The 22,009-nt window shown below is 48.9% G+C and overlaps 1 non-coding gene across 1 annotated transcript; it reads right to left on the bottom strand.

The window, feature by feature from the left end:
- Positions 1 to 18,882: 18,882 nt before the first annotated feature.
- On the bottom strand, positions 18,883 to 18,956 carry Trnat-ugu (transfer RNA threonine (anticodon UGU)). The gene has a single exon. It is a non-coding gene; the product is annotated as a tRNA-Thr (tRNA).
- Positions 18,957 to 22,009: the final 3,053 nt, after the last annotated feature.

Below are 22,009 nucleotides of genomic sequence, written 5' to 3'. Positions count from 1 at the left end.
TCGAAATGGGTTAGTATTTCTGCTTTTATGTCGTTGTGCATTGTCAAGGTGGTTCCATTATCAGTTTTAAGCTCCGTCAGTATTTTGTGGAATCCTCGTTTAGTTTCACGAATCACATGATATACCGAAGTGGCTTCTTTTTGCGCCACAGTCTCTGCTCTTGACCTTATTTGGTATCCTTCAAGCTGTTGTCGCCTTAATGTCAGTATTTTTGCCTGGAATTTTTTAATTCTCCCATGGTTCCCAATAGCTGTAGCACCTTGCAGGTAGAGTTCTCGGAGACAATGAAAGTAAAATTCTATCGTTCTTTTCCGCCAAAAGCTCTTCTCCCGGGAGTAGTTGATGAAACATCTCCGGATCTGAGGTTTGGCGCATTTGAGCCACCAATCCAAAGTCGAGTGGTAAGAGATGAGTTTGGTCTCGCAGGCTCTCCAAGTGGTGAGAAAGGCTTCTCGACAGGCAGGATCTTTTAAGTGTGAAACATTAAGTTTCCATGGCCCTTTATATCGACAGGTTCCTTGTCGTTCCAAATTTAATGTGCATATATATGCAGCGTGGTCCGAAAAAACGGTTGGCCAAACTTCAGACTGCAGGATGCGGTGTTTCAGATTGGGCGAGACATATATTCGATCCAACCGGCTCGCTGAATGATTAGTGAGGTGGGTAAAGCCGGGTGCCGCGCCGTGCTTTTGCTCCCACGAATCAGTTAAACGGAGGTCGGTGACGATACGTTCCAGGTCCGGCGATTTGTTGTAGTTCGGAGTTTGGTCTTTGGCATGTATGACACTGTTAAAGTCGCCTCCAAGGATGGTATGGGTGCAGTGTACACCAAACAAAGGAACAATTCCCTCCTTAAAAAACTGTGCTCGTTGGCACCGATTGGTAGAACCAGATGGGGCATAGACATTAATAATCCTGGTGTTATAAAGCGTGCCGGCAATGCCTCTGCCGTTAGGCAGTTTTGTTACGTCTGTAATGACGACGCCCTCTTTGAAAAGAAATGCGGTACCCAAATCACATCCAATTCCAGGATTGACTATAGCATTATACCCATGTATGAAGTCAAGTTCGATGTTTGTTACTTCTTGTAAAAACAAAATGTCCACATCAGCTGCATACAGGAAATCTTTTAAATTTTGTAAATTAAATGGGCTACAAATTTTATTGATGTTCAGCGTAGCGATCTTATAGGCCTGCAACGGAACTACGTTAGCCAAGACGGGAGTGTAATTAGGAAAAACTCTGGCAACATATCATTTCGAAAAAACATTAAGAAATCTGACCCGAGAGACATGTGGACACAAGTCAGTAAAACCGTTCAGACTAGAAATATTCATGACTTGGGAAGGGATCAGTCGGCTTCTCCGTGTCTGGGACAGTATCCGTCGCGGCGATGACATTCAAGACGACGTCATCGCGTGGTGTGGCCATCGTGGTGACTGTAACGGTTCCTGTGGTGTCCATAATTTCGTCCTCCTTTGTAGTGTCGTCGACATCGTCTGCCCACGGATTCGACAGCCCTGTCATCGGTTCGTCATTAAGTGGTGCACTATATTCAGGTGTTTGCTGGTGATTTTTATCTTCGGTTCGGGTAATTGCTACGTCATCGGAGGGCAAACTGGCAGAACCGGAGGTACTATCCAAGGACACAGGGTCTTCGTTAGATGACTGCTGATTGCACTGCAAGTTCTCAGATGCAGATTGACGTATTTTGCCCCCTATTTGCTCGCCTGTTCACGCAGTTGTGGTGCAGTCTGCTCTGCACCTTGACGCGCGATCCTCCGTTTTTTAGATTTCTTGGGAGATGCGTCTCGTGGTGGACTTTGGACGGTACCTGAAGAAGCCTCAGGTTGCAAAGTAGCACTACTCGAAGTGACTGACGCCAGGTCTGATTTCATTGCACTTGACGGGCTGTGGTCAGTGCCTAAGGCAGCTGCAGGATTCGGAAGAGCACCACTAGAAACGGCTGGTTGCGAGTCCGTTTTCTGTGCACCTGATACGCTTTTGATACCTCCTAAAGAAGCTCCAGGATGCAGAGGAGCACTACCCGAAGCGACTGAGGTCGCGTCCGTATCCATTGCCTCATTGGGCGATTCCACGGCGACAAGGGCAGGAGCAGATATGTCTTCGCAGGAGGGTTGAGTGTCTACAGATGCTACACCTGAGTCGGTCGATTGGTCGGTCGCTTGTGGGTCGGTATTCGTAGTAACTTCGGGGGGCGCAGTGGCACTTGCAAAACCGCGCGCTACGGCGACATATGTTACGGGCAGCGTTGACATAGCAGGGGGCCTGACGGCATCGCCGGCAGGCAGTTGCGCCACTCGCCTTTGAACACAGTCTGCACGAACGTGGCCTGGTAAATTGCAGACAGCACACGTTTTCGGTTGGTCATCATACATCACAACAGCTCTATATCCGCAGACGTTTATAAACGACGGAATGTGCTTCTGCAATTCGACTTTTAATTGGCGCACACCATTCAAAACAGGGAATTTGTGTGCAGCAGACCACCGTTAGGCAATATTACTCAAAACTTTCCCGTATGGAGCAATAACAGCATTTATCTGGTCACTTGTAATTTCAAAGGGAAGTTCAAAGACTCGCACGGTCCGAATACCTAGACCAGCATGGGCAACGGTAACCTCCCCAACATTTCCGTCAGCATGTTTAAATTTCAGAATGCCACCACAAGATCGAACTATCCTTTCACACAATTCTGGACTGGCAAGTTTCACGAAAACCACACTGTTCATAATCGAGAAATGTATGCCGATAATATCATCAAGTCCTATTTTAACATTATCCTCTAACCACTGTTCAACATCAAATGACCTCGGTCGGACAAAGTTGCGATCAAACGTGAATTTCAAAGTATCTTTTCGTTGCGGTTGCGACATCTCTTAATTCTTTTTCATGTCTACACAAATACTATAGACAGCGACGCGTTGCAGCAAGAGCAGAGACTTACCACGCGGAGCTAACGCAGCACAGCACACAGCACGGCACGTCCGACCTCCAGCGCAGCCGCTGGCTGACTGCCATCTGAGCTACGCCCGCCCCCCCGAAGACTAATGGTGCTACATACAGCCATATAGACGACACAGACCCTTGCACTCCCATTATTCAGCAGACAGACACTACTCTCTATGTATCCGTTAGGGTGTCTTTCAGGTTTCGTGCATTCTGTATCGAATCGTAGTTGGCCACAATGAAAGTGGCACGTATAACGTCGAAAATAGAATTCGGACACCGCTCTGAGTAAGACCAACGTGTTGTCCACCCTCTAGACTTCAATGAGGTTAAGCCGCGATACCTAAGACAGATCTGCACTCGATGACACCTCGATAACAGCAGGTCCCCACACTTACATCTTGCTCTCCTTACGTCAGTATACATCATATCAGTCTGTGACGCTGGCTTTGCAACATCTTGCGTGCCTTTAGGTTCGCCGCGACCAACACTTACCATGCACTGACCACAAAAAATGGAGGCGCCGCGGCTTGAACCCTGGACCTTTCACATGCGAAGCGAACGCTCTACCAACTGAGCTACGCCCCATGCACGAGCAAACGGCGCTATTCCCCATTCTTTGCGAATCAGATGCGCACGGACACGTTGGTTGTTGGTTTGTAGCGGTGAAGGGAGCAGAGTACAAAGGCGCGGACCCGTTCATATACACAAAACTTCCAAGTAGTTTCGATGCTCTGGTATTACAAATGCAAATTCCGTCTGTTTTTAACGTCTTAAATTGAAAGAGCCGTCACAAATTGCTCCGTTTTCACTCCTTGACGACAATCATACAGCACCTGAGGTAACAAACACATCTCGAGCCCCATTGTGCACTCCATTATTCATGCCAACTCAGTGCCTCGCTCTTTACTACTGTGTACCAATCTTGTCGTCCAACTGCAAAACACTGGGCCACAACAAGTTTCCGCGTCTCCATTGCACTGCGCATACTACGAAACGCTCCCCAAACTTGGCACTCACCCTCGCAGCCGACTTTTCCGACTTTCCACGACGCTTACGCAACGCTCACGCTAGTGACAGCATTATTTATAGTTCGACGTCGCGCCAAAGCGAATGAGCACATTTCGCCTACGGCTTAGGCCGCCCTCCTAGTGTGGCTGCTCGGTGTCTGCAGGCAGCGAGGGTCTGCAAGCTTCCTGTGTTCGCACCTATGTCACCTGTGCTTGCTTGTCAGAGACAGACTATCGCAAAACATACAACTCACTCCATGAATTGATTGCTACGGCATCTGTTATCAGCAGTCACAACTAGCAACACCAGTAGCAGCTGACTGCACGCAAAGAATAGGAATGTGCAGTGGGATTTACGTGAACTCAGCGCAAGGCAGATCTTTCCGACATAGGCTTGAAAATCTTACGGGAACACTTGTACTGTTTCTAAATTAAGTGTAGGCGTGGGAGGAGGGTGCTTCCTGCGCACTAATAACAGCACGCTTGTCAATTGTGGATGCTAATCATTCGCTTGTATCTTCCTAGACACATCTGCTGGTTGTGAATTATTCCACTTGCATGGCAAGGTGCGCATGTAGGTGTGTTAAAAATTCTGGAGGCACTGGGTATAGATCCCAGTACCTCTCGCATACTATGCGAGCGCTCTACCATCTGAGCTACGCCCGACCCCCCCCCCCCCCCTCCCGAAGACTAATGGTGCTACATACAGCCATATAGACGACACAGACCTTTGCACTCCCATTATTCAGCAGACAAACACTACTCTCTATGTATCCGTTAGGGTGTCTTTCAGGTTTCGTGCATTCTGTATCGAATCGTAGTTCGCCACAATGAAAGTGGCACGTATAACGTCGAAAATAGAATTCGGACACCGCTCTGAGTAAGACCAACGTGTTGTCCACCCTCTAGACTTCAATGAGGTTAAGCCGCGATACCTAAGACAGATCTGCACTCGATGACACCTCGATAACAGCCGGTCCCCACACTTACATCTTGCTCTCCTTACGTCAGTACACATCATATCAGTCTGTGACGCTGGCTTTGCAACATCTTGCGTGCCTTTAGGTTCGCCGCGACCAACACTTACCATGCACTGACCACAAAAAATGGAGGCGCCGCGGCTTGAACCCTGGACCTTACACATGCCAAGCGAACGCTCTACCAACTGAGCTACGCCCCATGCACGAGCAAACTGCGCTATTCCCCATTCTTTGCGACTCAGATGCGCACGGACACGATGGTTGGTTGGTTTGTAGCGGTGAAGGGAGCAGAGTACAAAGGCGCGGACCCGTTCATATACACAAAACTTCCAAGTAGTTTCGATGCTCTGGTATTACAAATGCAAATTCCGTCTGATTTTAACGTGTTAAATTGAAAGAGCCATCACAAATTGCTCCGTTTTCACTCCTTGTCGACAATCATACAGCACCTGAGGTAACAAACACATCTCGAGCCCCATTGTGCACACCATTATTCATGCCAACTCAGAGCCTCGCTCTTTACTACTGTGTACCAATCTTGTCGTCCAACTGCAAAACACTGGGCCACAACAAGTTTCCGCGTCTCCATTGCACTGCGCATACTACAAAACGCTCCCCAAACTTGGCACTCACCCTCGCAGCCGACTTTTCCGACTTTCCACGACGCTCACGCTAGTGACAGCATTATTTATAGTTCGACGTCGCGCCAAAGCGAATGAGCACATTTCGCCTACGGCTTAGGCCGCCCTCCTAGTGTGGCTGCTCGGTGTCTGCAGGCAGCGAGGGTCTGCAAGCTTCCTGTGTTCGCACCTATGTCACCTGTGCTTGCTTGTCAGAGACAGACTATCGCAAAACATACAACTCACTCCATGAATTGATTGCTACGGCATCTGTTATCAGCAGTCACAACTAGCAACACCAGTAGCAGCTGACTGCACGCAAAGAATAGGAATGTGCAGTGGGATTTACGTGAACTCAGCGCAAGGCAGATCTTTCCGACATAGGCTTGAAAATCTTACGGGAACACTTGTACTGTTTCTAAATTAAGTGTAGGCGTGGGAGGAGGGTGCTTCCTGCGCACTAATAACAGCACGCTTGTCAATTGTGGATGCTAATCATTCGCTTGTATCTTCCTAGACACATCTGCTGGTTGTGAATTATTCCACTTGCATGGCAAGGTGCGCATGTAGGTGTGTTAAAAATTCTGGAGGCACTGGGTATAGATCCCAGTACCTCTCGCATACTATGCGAGCGCTCTACCATCTGAGCTACGCCCGCCCCGAAGACTAATGGTGCTACATACAGCCATATAGACGACACAGACCTTTGCACTCCCATTATTCAGCAGACAAACACTACTCTCTATGTATCCGTTAGGGTGTCTTTCAGGTTTCGTGCATTCTGTATCGAATCGTAGTTCGCCACAATGAAAGTGGCACGTATAACGTCGAAAATAGAATTCGGACACCGCTCTGAGTAAGACCAACGTGTTGTCCACCCTCTAGACTTCAATGAGGTTAAGCCGCGATACCTAAGACAGATCTGCACTCGATGACACCTCGATAACAGCCGGTCCCCACACTTACATCTTGCTCTCCTTACGTCAGTATACATCATATCAGTCTGTGACGCTGGCTGTGCAACATCTTGCGTGCCTTTAGGTTCGCCGCGACCAACACTTACCATGCACTGACCACAAAAAATGGAGGCGCCGCGGCTTGAACCCTGGACCTTTCACATGCCAAGCGAACGCTCTACCAACTGAGCTACGCCCCATGAAGGAGCAAACTGCGCTATTCCCCATTCTTTGCGACTCAGATGCGCACGGACACGATGGTTGGTTGGTTTGTAGCGGTGAAGGGAGCAGAGTACAAAGGCGCGGACCCGTTCATATACACAAAACTTCCAAGTAGTTTCGATGCTCTGGTATTACAAATGCAAATTCCGTCTGTTTTTAACGTCTTAAATTGAAAGAGCCGTCACAAATTGCTCCGTTTTCACTCCTTGACGACAATCATACAGCACCTGAGGTAACAAACACATCTCGAGCCCCATTGTGCACTCCATTATTCATGCCAACTCAGTGCCTCGCTCTTTACTACTGTGTACCAATCTTGTCGTCCAACTGCAAAACACTGGGCCACAACAAGTTTCCGCGTCTCCAATTCACTGCGCATACTACGAAACGCTCCCCAAACTTGGCACTCACCCTCGCAGCCGACTTTTCCGACTTTCCACGACGCTTACGCAACGCTCACGCTAGTGACAGCATTATTTATAGTTCGACGTCGCGCCAAAGCGAATGAGCACATTTCGCCTACGGCTTAGGCCGCCCTCCTAGTGTGGCTGCTCGGTGTATGCAGGCAGCGAGGGTCTGCAAGCTTCCTGTGTTCGCACCTATGTCACCTGTGCTTGCTTGTCAGAGACAGACTATCTTAAAACATACAACTCACTCCATGAATTGATTGCTACGGCATCTGTTATCAGCAATCACAACTAGCAACACCAGTAGCAGCTGACTGCACGCAAAGAATAGGAATGTGCAGTGGGATTTACGTGAACTCAGCGCAAGGCAGATCTTTCCGACATAGGCTTGAGAATCTTACGGGAACACTTGTACTGTTTCTAAATTAAGTGTAGGCGTGGGAGGAGGGTGCTTCCTGCGCACTAATAACAGCACGCTTGTCAATTGTGGATGCTAATCATTCGCTTGTATCTTCCTAGACACATCTGCTGGTTGTGAATTATTCCACTTGCATGGCAAGGTGCGCATGTACGTGTGTTAAAAATTCTGGAGGCACTGGGTATAGATCCCAGTACCTCTCGCATACTATGCGAGCGCTCTATCATCTGAGCTACGCCCGCCCCCCCCCCTCCCCCCCGAAGACTAATGGAGCTACATACAGCCATATAGACGACACAAACCTTTGCACTCCCATTATTCAGCAGACAAACACTACTCTCTATGTATCCGTTAGGGTGTCTTTCAGGTTTCGTGCATTCTGTATCGAATCGTAGTTGGCCACAATGAAAGTGGCACGTATAACGTCGAAAATAGAATTCGGACACCGCTCTGAGTAAGACCAACGTGTTGTCCACCCTCTAGACTTCAATGAGGTTAAGCCGCGATACCTAAGACAGATCTGCACTCGATGACACCTCGATAACAGCCGGTCCCCACACTTACATCTTGCTCTCCTTACGTCAGTATACATCATATCAGTCTGTGACGCTGGCTTTGCAACATCTTGCGTGACTTTAGGTTCGCCGCGACCAACACTTACCATGCACTGACCACAAAAAATGGAGGCGCCGCAGCTTGAACCCTGGACCTTACACATGCCAAGCGAACGCTCTACCAACTGAGCTACGCCCCATGCACGAGTAAACTGCGCTATTCCCCATTCTTTGCGACTCAGATGCGCACGGACACGATGGTTGTTGGTTTGTAGCGGTGAAGGGAGCAGAGTACAAAGGCGCGGACCCGTTCATATACACAAAACTTCCAAGTAGTTTCGATGCTCTGGTATTACAAATGCAAATTCCGTCTGATTTTAACGTGTTAAATTGAAAGAGCCATCACAAATTGCTCCGTTTTCACTCCTTGTCGACAATCATACAGCACCTGAGGTAACAAACACATCTCGAGCCCCATTGTGCACACCATTATTCATGCCAACTCAGAGCCTCGCTCTTTACTACTGTGTACCAATCTTGTCGTCCAACTGCAAAACACTGGGCCACAACAAGTTTCCGCGTCTCCATTGCACTGCGCATACTACAAAACGCTCCCCAAACTTGGCACTCACCCTCGCAGCCGACTTTTCCGACTTTCCACGACGCTTACGCAACGCTCACGCTAGTGACAGCATTATTTATAGTTCGACGTCGCGCCAAAGCGAATGAGCACATTTCGCCTACGGCTTAGGCCGCCCTCCTAGTGTGGCTGCTCGGTGTCTGCAGGCAGCGAGGGTCTGCAAGCTTCCTGTGTTCGCACCTATGTCACCTGTGCTTGCTTGTCAGAGACAGACTATCGCAAAACATACAACTCACTCCATGAATTGATTGCTACGGCATCTGTTATCAGCAGTCACAACTAGCAACACCAGTAGCAGCTGACTGCACGCAAAGAATAGGAATGTGCAGTGGGATTTACGTGAACTCAGCGCAAGGCAGATCTTTCCGACATAGGCTTGAGATTCTTACGGGAACACTTGTACTGTTTCTAAATTAAGTGTAGGCGTGGGAGGAGGGTGCTTCCTGCGCACTAATAACAGCACGCTTGTCAATTGTGGATGCTAATCATTCGCTTGTATCTTCCTAGACACATCAGCTGGTTGTGAATTATTCCACTTGCATGGCAAGGTGCGCATGTAGGTGTGTTAAAAATTCTGGAGGCACTGGGTATTGATCCCAGTACCTCTCGCATACTAACCGAGCGCTCTACCATCTGAGCTACGCCCGCCCTCCCGAAGACTAATGGTGCTACATAGAGCCATATAGACGACACAGACCCTTGCACTCCCATTATTCATCAGACAAACACTACTCTCTATGTATCCGTTAGGGTGTCTTTCAGGTTTCGTGCATTCTGTATCGAATCGTAGTTGGCCACAATGAAAGTGGCACGTATAACGTCGAAAATAGAATTCGGACACCGCTCTGAGTAAGACCAACGTGTTGTCCACCCTCTAGACTTCAATGAGGTTAAGCCGCGATACCTAAGACAGATCTGCACTCGATGACACCTCGATAACAGCCGGTCCCCACACTTACATCTTGCTCTCCTTACGTCAGTATACATCATATCAGTCTGTGACGCTGGCTTTGCAACATCTTGCGTGACTTTAGGTTCGCCGCGACCAACACTTACCATGCACTGACCACAAAAAATGGAGGCGCCGCAGCTTGAACCCTGGACCTTACACATGCCAAGCGAACGCTCTACCAACTGAGCTACGCCCCATGCACGAGTAAACTGCGCTATTCCCCATTCTTTGCGACTCAGATTCGCACGGACACGATGGTTGGTTGGTTTGTAGCGGTGAAGGGAGCAGAGTACAAAGGCGCAGACCCGTGCATATACACAAAAGTTCCAAGTAGTTTCGATGCTCTGGTATTACAAATGCAAATTCCGTCTGTTTTTAACGTCTTAAATTGAAAGAGCCGTCACAAATTGCTCCGTTTTCACTCCTTGTCGACAATCATACAGCACCAGAGGTAACAAACACATCTCGAGCCCCATTGTGCACTCCATTATTCATGCCAACTCAGTGCCTCGCTCTTTACTACTGTGTACCAATCTTGTCGTCCAACTTCAAAACACTGGGCCTCAACATGTTTCCGCGTCTCCATTGCACTGCGCATACTACTAAACGCTCCCCAAACTTGGCACTCACCCTCGCAGCCGACTTTTCCGACTTTCCACGACGCTCACGCAACGCTCACGCCAGTGACAGCATTATTTATAGTTCGACGTCGCGCCAAAGCGAATGAGCACATTTCGCCTACGGCTTAGGCCGCCTTCCTAGTGTGGCTGCTCGGTGTCTGCAGGCAGCGAGGGTCTGCCAGCTTCCTGTGTTCGCACCTATGTCACCTGTGCTTGCTTGTCAGAGACAGACTATCGCAAAACATACAACTCACTCCATGAATTGATTGCTACGGCATCTGTTATCAGCAATCACAACTAGCAACACCAGTAGCAGCTGACTGCACGCAAAGAATAGGAATGTGCAGTGGGATTTACGTGAACTCAGCGCAAGGCAGATCTTTCCGACATAGGCTTGAGAATCTTACGGGAACACTTGTACTGTTTCTAAATTAAGTGTAGGCGTGGGAGGAGGGTGCTTCCTGCGCACTAATAACAGCACGCTTGTCAATTGTGGATGCTAATCATTCGCTTGTATCTTCCTAGACACATCTGCTGGTTGTGAATTATTCCACTTGCATGGCAAGGGGCGCATGTAGGTGTGTTAAAAATTCTGAAGGCACTGGGTATTGATCCCAGTACCTCCCGCATACAAAGCGAGCGCTCTACCATCTGAGCTACGCCCGCCCCCCCGAACACTAATGGTGCTACATACAGCCATATAGACGACACAGACCCTTGCACTCCCATTATTCAGCAGACAAACACTACTCTCTATGTATCCGTTAGGGTGTCTTTCAGGTTTCGTGCATTCTGTATCGAATCGTAGTTGGCCACAATGAAAGTGGCACGTATAACGTCGAAAATAGAATTCGGACACCGCTCTGAGTAAGACCAACGTGTTGTCCACCCTCTAGACTTCAATGAGGTTAAGCCGCGATACCTAAGACAGATCTGCACTCGATGACACCTCGATAACAGCCGGTCCCCACACTTACATCTTGCTCTCCTTACGTCAGTATACATCATATCAGTCTGTGACGCTGCCTTTGCAACATCTTGCGTGCCTTTAGGTTCGCCGCGACCAACACTTACCATGCACTGACCACAAAAAATGGAGGCGCCGCGGCTTGAACCCTGGACCTTTCACATGCCAAGCGAACGCCTACCAACTGAGCTACGCCCCATGCACGAGCAAACTGCGCTATTCCCCATTCTTTGCGACTCAGATGCGCACGGACACGATGGTTGTTGGTTTGTAGCGGTGAAGGGAGCAGAGTACAAAGGCGCGGACCCGTTCATATACACAAAACTTCCAAGTAGTTTCGATGCTCTGGTATTACAAATGCAAATTCCGTCTGTTTTTATTGTCTTAAATTGAAAGAGCCATCACAAATTGCTACGTTTTCACTCCTTGTCGACAATCATACAGCACCTGAGGTAACAAACGAATCTCGAGCCCCATTGGGCACTCCATTATTCATGCCAACTCAGAGCCTCGACCTTTACTACTGTGTACCAATCTTGTCGTCCAACTGCAAAACACTGGGCCACAACATGTTTCCGCGTCTCCATTGCACTGCGCATACTACGAAACGCTCCCCAAACTTGGCACTCACCCTCGCAGCCGACTTTTCCGACTTTCCACGACGCTCACGCAACGCTCACGCTAGTGACAGCATCATTTATAGTTCGACGTCGCGCCAAAGCGAATGAGCACATTTCGCCTACGGCTTAGGCCGCCTTCCTAGTGTGGCTGCTCGGTGTCTGCAGGCAGCGAGGGTCTGCAAGCTTCCTGTGTTCGCACCTATGTCACCTGTGCTTGCTTGTCAGAGACAGACTATCGCAAAACATACAACTCACTCCATGAATTGATTGCTACGGCTTCTGTTATCAGCAATCACAACTAGCAACACCAGTAGCAGCTGACTGCACGCAAAGAATAGGAATGTGCAGTGGGATTTACGTGAACTCAGCGCAAGGCAGATCTTTCCGACATAGGCTTGAGAATCTTACGGGAGCACTTGTACTGTTTCTAAATTAAGTGTAGGCGTGGGAGGAGGGTGCTTCCTGCGCACTAATAACAGCACGCTTGTCAATTGTGGATGCTAATCATTCGCTTGTATCTTCCTAGACACATCTGCTGGTTGTGAATTATTCCACTTGCATGGCAAGGTGCGCATGTAGGTGTGTTAAAAATTCTGGAGGCACTGGGTATTGATCCCAGTACCTCTCGCATACAAAGCGAGCGCTCTACCATCTGAGCTACGCCCGCCCCCCCGAACAATAATGGTGCTACATACAGCCATATAGACGACACAGACCCTTGCACTCCCATTATTCAGCAGACAAACACTACTCTCTATGTATCCGTTAGGGTGTCTTTCAGGTTTCGTGCATTCTGTATCGAATCGTAGTTGGCCACAATGAAAGTGGCACGTATAACGTCGAAAATAGAATTCGGACACCGCTCTGAGTAAGACCAACGTGTTGTCCACCCTCTAGACTTCAATGAGGTTAAGCCGCGATACCTAAGACAGATCTGCACTCGATGACACCTCGATAACAGCCGGTCCCCACACTTACATCTTGCTCTCCTTACGTCAGTATACATCATATCAGTCTGTGACGCTGGCTTTGCAACATCTTGCGTGCCTTTAGGTTCGCCGCGACCAACACTTACCATGCACTGACCACAAAAAATGGAGGCGCCGCGGCTTGAACCCTGGAGCTTTCACATGCCAAGCGAACGCCTACCAACTGAGCTACGCCCCATGCACGAGCAAACTGCGCTATTCCCCATTCTTTGCGACTCAGATGCGCACGGACACGATGGTTGTTGGTTTGTAGCGGTGAAGGGAGCAGAGTACAAAGGCGCGGACCCGTTCATATACACAAAACTTCCAAGTAGTTTCGATGCTCTGGTATTACAAATGCAAATTTCGTCTGTTTTTAACGTCTTAAATTGAAAGAGCCGTCACAAATTGCTTCATTTTCACTCCTTGTCGACAATCATACAGCACCAGAGGTAACAAACACATCTCGAGCCCCATTGTGCACTCCGTTATTCATGCCAACTCAGTGCCTCGCTCTTTACTACTGTGTACCAATCTCGTCGTCCAACTGCAAAACACTGGGCCACAACAAGTTTCCGCGTCTCCATTGCACTGCGCATACTACGAAACGCTCCCCAAACTTGGCACTCACCCTCGCAGCCGACTTTTCCGACTTTCCACGACGCTCACGCAACGCTCACGCTAGTGACAGCATTATTTATAGTTCGACGTCGCGCCAAAGCGAATGAGCACATTTCGCCTACGGCTTAGGCCGCCTTCCTAGTGTGGCTGCTCGGTGTCTGCAGGCAGCGAGGGTCTGCAAGCTTCCTGTGTTCGCACCTATGTCACCTGTGCTTGCTTGTCAGAGACAGACTATCGCAAAACATACAACTCACTCCATGAATTGATTGCTACGGCATCTGTTATCAGCAATCACAACTAGCAACACCAGTAGCAGCTGACTGCACGCAAAGAATAGGAATGTGCAGTGGGATTTACGTGAACTCAGCGCAAGGCAGATCTTTCCGACATAGGCTTGAGAATCTTACGGGAGCACTTGTACTGTTTCTAAATTAAGTGTAGGCGTGGGAGGAGGGTGCTTCCTGCGCACTAATAACAGCACGCTTGTCAATTGTGGATGCTAATCATTCGCTTGTATCTTCCTAGACACATCTGCTGGTTGTGAATTATTCCACTTGCATGGCAAGGTGCGCATGTAGGTGTGTTAAAAATTCTGGAGGCACTGGGTATTGATCCCAGTACCTCTCGCATACAAAGCGAGCGCTCTACCATCTGAGCTACGCCCGCCCCCCCGAACACTAATGGTGCTACATACAGCCATATAGACGACACAGACCCTTGCACTCCCATTATTCAGCAGACAAACACTACTCTCTATGTATCCGTTAGGGTGTCTTTCAGGTTTCGTGCATTCTGTATCGAATCGTAGTTGGCCACAATGAAAGTGGCACGTATAACGTCGAAAATAGAATTCGGACACCGCTCTGAGTAAGACCAACGTGTTGTCCACCCTCTAGACTTCAATGAGGTTAAGCCGCGATACCTAAGGCAGATCTGCACTCGATGACACCTCGATAACAACCGGTCCCCACACTTACATCTTGCTCTCCTTACGTCAGTATACATCATATCAGTCTGTGACGCTGGCTTTGCAACATCTTGCGTGCCTTTAGGTTCGCCGCGACCAACACTTACCATGCACTGACCACAAAAAATGGAGGCGCCGCGGCTTGAACCCTGGAGCTTTCACATGCCAAGCGAACGCCTACCAACTCAGCTACGCCCCATGCACGAGCAAACTGCGCTGTTCCCCATTCTTTTCGACTCAGATGCGCACGGACACGATGGTTGTTGGTTTGTAGCGGTGAAGGGAGCAGAGTACAAAGGCGCGGACCCGTTCATATACACAAAAGTTCCAAGTAGTTTCGATGCTCTGGTATTACAAATGCAAATTCCGTCTGTTTTTAACGTCTTAAATTGAAAGAGCCGTCACAAATTGCTTCGTTTTCACTCCTTGTCGACAATCATACAGCACCAGAGGTAACAAACACATCTCGAGCCCCATTGTGCACTCCATTATTCATGCCAACTCAGTGCCTCGCTCTTTACTACTGTGTACCAATCTTGTCGTCCAACTGCAAAACACTGGGCCACAACAAGTTTCCGCGTCTCCATTGCACTGCGCATACTACGAAACGCTCCCCAAACTTGGCACTCACCCTCGCAGCCGACTTTTCCGACTTTCCACGACGCTCACGCAACCCTCACGCTGGTGACAGCATTATTTATAGTTCGACGTCGCGCCAAAGCGAATGAGCACATTTCGCCTACGGCTTAGGCCGCCTTCCTAGTGTGGCTGCTCGGTGTCTGCAGGCAGCGAGGGTCTGCAAGCTTCCTGTGTTCGCACCTATGTCACCTGTGCTTGCTTGTCAGAGACAGACTATCGCAAAACATACAACTAACTCCATGAATTGATTGCTACGGCATCTGTTATCAGCAATCACAACTAGCAACACCAGTAGCAGCTGACTGCACGCAAACAATAGGAATGTGCAGTGGGATTTACGTGAACTCAGCGCAAGGCAGATCATTCCGACATATGCTTGAGAATCTTACGGGAGCACTTGTACTGTTTCTAAATTAAGTGTAGGCGTGGGAGGAGGGTGCTTCCTGCGCACTAATAACAGCACGCTTGTCAATTGTGGATACTAATCATTCGCTTGTATCTTCCTAGACACATCTGCTGGTTGTGAATTATTCCACTTGCATGGCAAGGTGCGCATGTAGGTGTGTTAAAATTTCAGGAGGCACTGGGTATTGATCCCAGTACCTCTCGCATACAAAGCGAGCGCTCTACCATCTGAGCTACGCCCGCCCCCCCGAACACTAATGGTGCTACATACAGCCATATAGACGACACAGACCCTTGCACTCCCATTATTCAGCAGACAAACACTACTCTCTATGTATCCGTTAGGGTGTCTTTCAGGTTTCGTGCATTCTGTATCGAATCGTAGTTGGCCACAATGAAAGTGGCACGTATAACGTCGAAAATAGAATTCGGACACCGCTCTGAGTAAGACCAACGTGTTGTCCACCCTCTAGACTTCAATGAGGTTAAGCCGCGATACCTAAGACAGATCTGCACTCGATGACACCTCGATAACAGCCGGTCCCCACACTTACATCTTGCTCTCCTTACGTCAGTATACATCATATCAGTCTGTGACGCTGGCTTTGCAACATCTTGCGTGCCTTTAGGTTCGCCTCGACCAACACTTACCATGCACTGACCACAAAAAATGGAGGCGCCGCGGCTTGAACCCTGGAGCTTTCACATGCCAAGCGAACGCCTACCAACTGAGCTACGCCCCATGCACGAGCAAACTGCGCTATTCCCCATTCTTTGCGACTCAGATGCGCACGGACACGATGGTTGTTGGTTTGTAGCGGTGAAGGGAGCAGAGTACAAAGGCGCGGACCCGTTCATATACACAAAAGTTCCAAGTAGTTTCGATGCTCTGGTATTACAAATGCAAATTCCGTCTGTTTTTAACGTCTTAAATTGAAAGAGCCGTCACAAATTGCTTCGTTTTCACTCCTTGTCGACAATCATACAGCACCAGAGGTAACAAACACATCTCGAGCCCCATTGTGCACTCCATTATTCATGCCAACTCAGTGCCTCGCTCTTTACTACTGTGTACCAATCTTGTCGTCCAACTGCAAAACACTGGGCCACAACAAGTTTCCGCGTCTCCATTGCACTGCGCATACTTCGAAACGCTCCCCAAACTTGGCACTCACCCTCGCAGCCGACTTTTCCGACTTTCCACGACGCTCACGCAACCCTCACGCTGGTGACAGCATTATTTATAGTTCGACGTCGCGCCAAAGCGAATGAGCACATTTCGCCTACGGCTTAGGCCGCCTTCCTAGTGTGGCTGCTCGGTGTCTGCAGGCAGCGAGGGTCTGCAAGCTTCCTGTGTTCGCACCTATGTCACCTGTGCTTGCTTGTCAGAGACAGACTATCGCAAAACATACAACTAACTCCATGAATTGATTGCTACGGCATCTGTTATCAGCAATCACAACTAGCAACACCAGTAGCAGCTGACTGCACGCAAAGAATAGGAATGTGCAGTGGGATTTACGTGAACTCAGCGCAAGGCAGATCTTTCCGACATATGCTTGAGAATCTTACGGGAGCACTTGTACTGTTTCTAAATTAAGTGTAGGCGTGGGAGGAGGGTGCTTCCTGCGCACTAATAACAGCACGCTTGTCAATTGTGGATACTAATCATTCGCTTGTATCTTCCTAGACACATCTGCTGGTTGTGAATTATTCCACTTGCATGGCAAGGTGCGCATGTAGGTGTGTTAAAAATTCTGGAGGCACTGGGTATTGATCCCAGTACCTCTCGCATACTAAGCGAGCGCTCTACCATCTGAGCTACGCCCGCCCCCCCGAACACTAATGGTGCTACATACAGCCATATAGACGACACAGACCCTTGCACTCCCATTATTCAGCAGACAAACACTACTCTCTATGTATCCGTTAGGGTGTCTTTCAGGTTTCGTGCATTCTGTATCGAATCGTAGTTGGCCACAATGAAAGTGGCACGTATAACGTCGAAAATAGAATTCGGACACCGCTCTGAGTAAGACCAACGTGTTGTCCACCCTCTAGACTTCAATGAGGTTAAGCCGCGATACCTAAGACAGATCTGCACTCGATGACACCTCGATAACAGCCGGTCCCCACACTTACATCTTGCTCTCCTTACGTCAGTATACATCATATCAGTCTGTGACGCTGGCTTTGCAACATCTTGCGTGCCTTTAGGATCGCCGCGACCAACACTTACCATGCACTGACCACAAAAAATGGAGGCGCCGCGGCTTGAACCGTGGAGCTTTCACATGCCAAGCGAACGCCTACCAACTGAGCTACGCCCCATGCACGAGCAAACTGCGCTATTCCCCATTCTTTGCGACTCAGATGCGCACGGACACGATGGTTGTTGGTTTGTAGCGGTGAAGGGAGCAGAGTACAAAGGCGCGGACCCGTTCATATACACAAAAGTTCCAAGTAGTTTCGATGCTCTGGTATTACAAATGCAAATTCCGTCTGTTTTTAACGTCTTAAATTGAAAGAGCCGTCACAAATTGCTTCGTTTTCACTCCTTGCCGACAATCATACAGCACCAGAGGTAACAAACACATCTCGAGCCCCATTGTGCACTCCATTATTCATGCCAACTCAGTGCCTCGCTCTTTACTACTGTGTACCAATCTTGTCGTCCAACTGCAAAACACTGGGCCACAACAAGTTTCCGCGTCTCCATTGCACTGCGCATACTACGAAACGCTCCCCAAACTTGGCACTCACCCTCGCAGCCGAATTTTCCGACTTTCCACGACGCTCACGCAACGCTCACGCTAGTGACATCATTATTTATAGTTCGACGTCGCGCCAAAGCGAATGAGCACATTTCGACTACGGCTTAGGCCGCCTTCCTAGTGTGGCTGCTCGGTGTCTGCAGGCAGCGAGGGTCTGCAAGCTTCCTGTGTTCGCACCTATGTCACCTGTGCTTGCTTGTCAGAGACAGACTATCGCAAAACATACAACTCACTCCATGAATTGATTGCTACGGCATCTGTTATCAGCAATCACAACTAGCAACACCAGTAGCAGCTGACTGCACGCAAAGAATAGGAATGTGCAGTGGGATTTACGTGAACTCAGCGCAAGGCAGATCTTTCCGACATAGGCTTGAGAATCTTACGGGAGCACTTGTACTGTTTCTAAATTAAGTGTAGGCGTGGGAGGAGGGTGCTTCCTGCGCACTAATAACAGCACGCTTGTCAATTGTGGATGCTAATCATTCGCTTGTATCTTCCTAGACACATCTGCTGGTTGTGAATTATTCCACTTGCATGGCAAGGTGCGCATGTAGGTGTGTTAAAAATTCTGGAGGCACTGGGTATTGATCCCAGTACCTCTCGCATACAAAGCGAGCGCTCTACCATCTGAGCTACGCCCACCCCCCCGAACACTAATGGTGCTACATACAGCCATATAGACGACACAGACCCTTGCACTCCCATTATTCAGCAGACAAACACTACTCTCTATGTATCCGTTAGGGTGTCTTTCAGGTTTCGTGCATTCTGTATCGAATCGTAGTTGGCCACAATGAAAGTGGCACGTATAACGTCGAAAATAGAATTCGGACACCGCTCTGAGTAAGACCAACGTGTTGTCCACCCTCTAGACTTCAATGAGGTTAAGCCGCGATACCTAAGACAGATCTGCACTCGATGACACCTCGATAACAGCCGGTCCCCACACTTACATCTTGCTCTCCTTACGTCAGTATACATCATATCAGTCTGTGACGCTGGCTTTGCAACATCTTGCGTGCCTTTAGGATCGCCGCGACCAACACTTACCATGCACTGACCACAAAAAATGGAGGCGCCGCGGCTTGAACCCTGGAGCTTTCACATGCCAAGCGAACGCCTACCAACTGAGCTACGCCCCATGCACGAGCAAACTGCGCTATTCCCCATTCTTTGCGACTCAGATGCGCACGGACACGATGGTTGTTGGTTTGTAGCGGTGAAGGGAGCAGAGTACAAAGGCGCGGACCCGTTCATATACACAAAAGTTCCAAGTAGTTTCGATGCTCTGGTATTACAAATGCAAATTCCGTCTGTTTTTAACGTCTTAAATTGAAAGAGCCGTCACAAATTGCTTCGTTTTCACTCCTTGCCGACAATCATACAGCACCAGAGGTAACAAACACATCTCGAGCCCCATTGTGCACTCCATTATTCATGCCAACTCAGTGCCTCGCTCTTTACTACTGTGTACCAATCTTGTCGTCCAACTGCAAAACACTGGGCCACAACAAGTTTCCGCGTCTCCATTGCACTGCGCATACTACGAAACGCTCCCCAAACTTGGCACTCACCCTCGCAGCCGACTTCTCCGACTTTCCACGACGCTCACGCTAGTGACAGCATTATTTATAGTTCGACGTCGCGCTAAAGCGAATGAGCACATTTCGCCTACGGCTTAGGCCGCCCTCCTAGTGTGGCTGCTCGGTGTCTGCAGGCAGCGAGGGTCTGCAAGCTTCCTGTGTTCGCACCTATGTCACCTGTGCTTGCTTGTCAGAGACAGACTATCGCAAAACATACAACTCACTCCATGAATTGATTGCTACGGCATCTGTTATCAGCAGTCACAACTAGCAACACCAGTAGCAGCTGACTGCACGCAAAGAATAGGACTGTGCAGTGGGATTTACGTGAACTCAGCGCAAGGCAGATCTTTCCGACATACGCTTGAGAATCTTACGGGAACACTTGTACTGTTTCTAAATTAAGTGTAGGCGTGAGAGGAGGGTGCTTCCTGCGCCCTAATAACAGCACGCTTGTCAATTGTGGATGCTAATCATTCGCTTGTATCTTCCTAGACACATCTGCTGGTTGTGAATTATTCCACTTGCATGGCAAGGGGCGCATGTAGGTGTGTTAAAAATTCTGGAGGCACTGGGTATAGACCCCAGTACGTCTCGCATACAAAGCGAGCGCTCTACCATCTGAGCTACGCCCGCCTCCAGAAGACTAATGGTGCTACATACAGCCATATAGACGACACAGACCCTTGCACTCCCATTATTCAGCAGACAAACACTACTCTCTATGTATCCGTTAGGGTGTCTTTCAGGTTTCGTGCATTCTGTATCGAATCGTAGTTGGCCACAATGAAAGTGGCACGTATAACGTCGAAAATAGAATTCGGACACCGCTCTGAGTAAGACCAACGTGTTGTCCACCCTCTAGACTTCAATGAGGTTAAGCCGCGATACCTAAGATAGATCTGCACTCGATGACACATCGATAACAGCCGGTCCCCACACTTACATCTTGCTCTCCGACCAACACTTACCATGCACTGACCACAAAAAATGGAGGCGCCGCAGCTTGAACCCTGGACCTTTCACATGCCAAGCGAACGCTCTACCAACTGAGCTACGCCCCATGCACGAGCAAACTGCGCTATTCCCCATTCTTTGCGACTCAGATGCGCACGGACACGATGGTTGTTGGTTTGTAGCGGTGAAGGGAGCAGAGTACAAAGGCGCGGACCCGTTCATATACACAAAAGATCCAAGTAGTTTCGATGCTCTGGTATTACAAATGCAAATTCCGTCTGTTTTTAACGTCTTAAATTGAAAGAGCCGTCACAAATTGCTCCGTTTTCACTCCTTGTCGACAATCATACAGCACCAGAGGTAACAAACACATCTCGAGCCCCATTGTGCACTCCATTATTCATGCCAACTCAGTGCCTCGCTCTTTACTACTGTGTACCAATCTTGTCGTCCAACTGCAAAACACTGGGCCACAACATGTTTCCGCGTCTCCATTGCACTGCGCATACTACGAAACGCTCCCCAAACTTGGCACTCACCCTCGCAGCCGACTTTTCCGACTTCCCACGACGCTCACGCAACGCTCACGCTAGTGACAGCATTATTTATAGTTCGACGTCGCGCCAAAGCGAATGAGCACATTTCGCCTACGGCTTAGGCCGCCCTCCTAGTGTGGCTGCTCGGTGTCTGCAGGCAGCGAGGGTCTGCAAGCTTCCTGTGTTCGCACCTATGTCACCTGTGCTTGCTTGTCAGAGACAGACTATCGCAAAACATACAACTCACTCCATGAATTGATTGCTACGGCATCTGTTATCAGCAGTCACAACTAGCAACACCAGTAGCAGCTGACTGCACGCAAAGAATAGGAATGTGCAGTGGGATTTACGTGAACTCAGCGCAAGGCAGATCTTTCCGACATACACTTGAGAATCTTACGGGAACACTTGTACTGTTTCTAAATTAAGTGTAGGCGTGGGAGGAGGGTGCTTCCTGCGCACTAATAACAGCACGCTTGTCAATTGTGGATGCTAATCATTCGCTTGTATCTTCCTAGACACATCTGCTGGTTGTGAATTATTCCACTTGCATGGCAAGGGGCGCATGTAGGTGTGTTAAAAATTCTGGAGGCACTGGGTATAGATCCCAGTACCTCTCG

Source organism: Schistocerca gregaria, chromosome 10 (assembly GCF_023897955.1).
Source record: "Schistocerca gregaria isolate iqSchGreg1 chromosome 10, iqSchGreg1.2, whole genome shotgun sequence".
In the NCBI taxonomy this organism is placed as follows: Eukaryota; Metazoa; Arthropoda; class Insecta; order Orthoptera; family Acrididae; genus Schistocerca; species Schistocerca gregaria.
Note: the sequence above shows the minus strand (reverse complement) of the source record. Positions and strands in the feature narration are given on the sequence as shown.